Here is a 3544-nt window from a genome sequence, read left to right on the forward strand (position 1 = left end):
AACTTTCGATTTAAGATTTCCAAAACTGCATAACTATAAATAATTAATATACATTATAGTACATTAAGGCACCCTTGAAAATAAAATGTTTTTCCTGCTCCTACAAATAAATTTATGAATAAGTCTTTTTTGCTTGCTAAAAGCAATCTTAAGAGCAAGCTTTCACTAAGAGTAGCCTGACATTAACAGTAATCGGTTAAAAAAAAATCTGAAAATGTAAAAGATTTTTTAGAACAACACACAGGAGTACAGCCAATTTTTTTGATGAAGCTGGTCAAAGCACATTCTTATCCATAAAGTACAAAGATCTATTAGCCACTATACTCAATACAGGCAAGTATTTTACTTTAGACATTCTCAAAGCAACCATTGTTATTAAAACACCAAACTTTATACAGATTAAGATCTCTGAACTATCCTTAGCACTAACAACAGCAGCAAAAGTGAAGTTATTTCCATGCTTGGGACACTATAACTCTCCTCAAAGCTTGTTTATATGAGGCTTTAAAAAATAACTGCATTTAGCAGAGCACTTCTTTAGCAGAACATGTTATAACGTCTCCAGAATTAATTGGGAAAAGGAGTTTCAAAGCAAATTGAAAACTGAGGAGCAGAAAGTAAAAAAATTAATACCTCCATCCACCAAAAGACCAAAACAAAGCAAAACAACCACCCCAAAAACAATCCACAAGTAAGAACTACCTTCAGGAAAATACAGAAAAAAACCCAACCTTTTCCACCCCCCTCCAAATTCCTTTGTGTATACAAATACTTACTTTTCTTCCATAAAGCAGTTGACTACTACATATGGAATAATATTGATGGAATAAATATAATAAAGACATTTATACAAATGTCCTTTCAATTTTTAGGACGGTAATAAAAAATGTTTATCTGCATGAATTAAATACTAAAAATATTCCTAAAAATCCAAACCTACCTGATACTCATCTTCCTCAGTAGATTTTTAAGAAGTCATAGAGAAAAAAAAAAAAGAAAGAAGCAGCCATTCTTACTTAAAACATGTAACTACATCCCCAAAAATTCTGTTTCTAAAAGAAAAGGCAAGAAAAAGGCAAAGGAATAGTAGATGCATTTTTAAATCAACCATTGCCTATAAATTCTGTTCAAAATCTCAACTGCAGAACTATACATTTTTCATGTTCTACCTGAGGCATGAAATTTGAAAAGTGCATGATAAGCATTTTCACTTTATTTCACCAGGCAAATGAAACAAAAATTTTAAATGCTGGGCAACCAGGATTTGCTCATCTAACTCAGGGTATCAACCAATTTCAGAGTGAGACTTTCAAAAATTAAATTCAAATATGCAGCAGTTTGCTACCCACAGAAAATAGATACTACCTCTGAAATAATGGGATATATTTTACAGCCATGAGTATGGAAAAGAAAACAATTAACACACATCTGTGATAAGGAAATGAGTAGCAGACTGTTTATTCCAAATGTTAAAACATTAGCGGTGTCCAATTTCTGTGTCATGTAGTTTCTGCTGTGCAGCTGAAAAAAAACAAACCCTGAACTTCAATTTAAAAAAAATAAAACAACACAGCAAAATTACTGCCTTTTTCAAAAACTAAGTGAATTATATATTGTGTACTTTTTATCATGTAAATATGAGGATCATTTAGAAAATTGAGACACAGCAAACCTTCCTAAAACAACACCACACAACCACAGATACAGCGCTTTGCCTTTTTTTTGAAGACAAAATTTTCCAGTGAATTGTTGTCTAAAAAAAAAAAAACAAACCTGGTATTTTGAGACTACACTACACCACAATGTTGCACTGACATTTCACCTTTAAAAAGTGCCCAAGCAGATTCAAAAGCTTTTGAAACACAATTTATCCTTGCAACTAGCAGAGGGCTTATTACTATGAATCTAAAAGTCAGAGGATAGAATATTAACCACTGCAGAAAAGAAAACATAGTGCAGGACCTTCTGTTTGTGACAAAATTACAGAGTTAATGTTCCTGAAAGATCACTTCACCTTTTAAAGCATGATTTTTAAAAAGGTAAAATTTATAGCAATTAAAGCTAATGAAGAAATGCAGCATGAGCTGCTTATGTTCAGGAACTAATAGGTCCACTGAGCATTTCTAAGATTATTTAGCCATCAATGATAATGAATTGACATTGTCAGTGGTGTTAATGTACCAATGCTCTACAGTGCCACTAATCCGATAGCCAATCCTAGCAATTTTAATTTTTTTTTATGTTGCTACTTTGTTTTTTTTAACCTACACACTACCCAGTCCTTTCAATTAAAATAGCAGAAATACAGCACAGGCTATTACACTTTTTTCTCTTCTTCCACATTTCAGAATGGCATATTCATTATTTGGACTACAGTTCAAACTGCTCTGGTCATTCCTTCTTCTTCAAATCCTGCTCAATTCTTCAGGACTGTTAGCTACAGTTCAAAAATGTCTTTTCCAATTAAATCAGTGTTAATGTATAATTCTTAAAATACATTTTTGGTGCACATTAAGTGAAATGTGATGATTATTTAAACAGGTATATAAATCAGATTTTTGTGAGCACAGGGAATTGTGGTATATGTCTCTTCAGCTGACTGTTTTGCCATATCTAAATAGCACAGCTTCATGTCGTTGATGAAAATCAGTAATACAATACTACACAAAAATGGAAAATAAGTACCTGCTTGGCTACCAGGTATGACATGTCAGCAACATACAGTAAGCAATCAGCCTATCCAAGTGACTAATGTTCAAGTCCACAGTTTAAATCATTCTACATGTTTTGTTCTCGCTCTTGCATAATTGTCGTGAATTGCAACTGAGAGTTGTGTAATATCTGAGACAGATTCTAAGAACATGTCAATCCTGAAGTGATGGAATGAGTTTCTGAAAAAATGAGGTACTGTGCCAAATCCCAAAAATTTTAATTCTCTTTTTATAAAAGATACAGTATTAGCTATTTTGAGATTTTTTTACTTTTCCTCTCATGATAACATAGTTAAATAATATGATGATTTTTCAGTTTAAGTTAAAAGGGAATTGAATAAAGAACTATTGTCAAGATTGTTGACAACTTCCAAAGAACAGAGCTTAGCCTTAGCTAAACAGTTTTGTGGGTCTGTAGTTATTAACTATCTTCCATGCCAAATTCTCGGCAATTCATAGAGCAGAGATAGTAAATAAGATTTTTCAAACAATATAAAATAGCCTACCACGCACAATATTCATTTTAAACAAGCTGCAAAATAAAGAGTAGCACAAGCTATTCAACTATTGATATTCAGTGGACTTAAGAATTAGGCTCGTACATTTTTGTTTCTTGTTTCAAGAAGTCAGCAATTAATTTTCTTAAGTGAGTAAAAACATCCCAAGTATCTCATAATGCTGCATGCAAAATTATTTGAAAAACAGAGAGATGAATCAGTGAAAATCACTCAGCTGCATCTTCAGATGAAGATTCACTTGTCCTTTAAAATGTGTAACTCACTTTGTCCTGCAGTAGATCAGTATACTAAGGCTAAAAAAAACCCTCCTGCTGA

Source organism: Phaethon lepturus, unplaced genomic scaffold (assembly GCF_000687285.1).
Source record: "Phaethon lepturus isolate BGI_N335 unplaced genomic scaffold, ASM68728v1 scaffold18241, whole genome shotgun sequence".
In the NCBI taxonomy this organism is placed as follows: Eukaryota; Metazoa; Chordata; class Aves; order Phaethontiformes; family Phaethontidae; genus Phaethon; species Phaethon lepturus.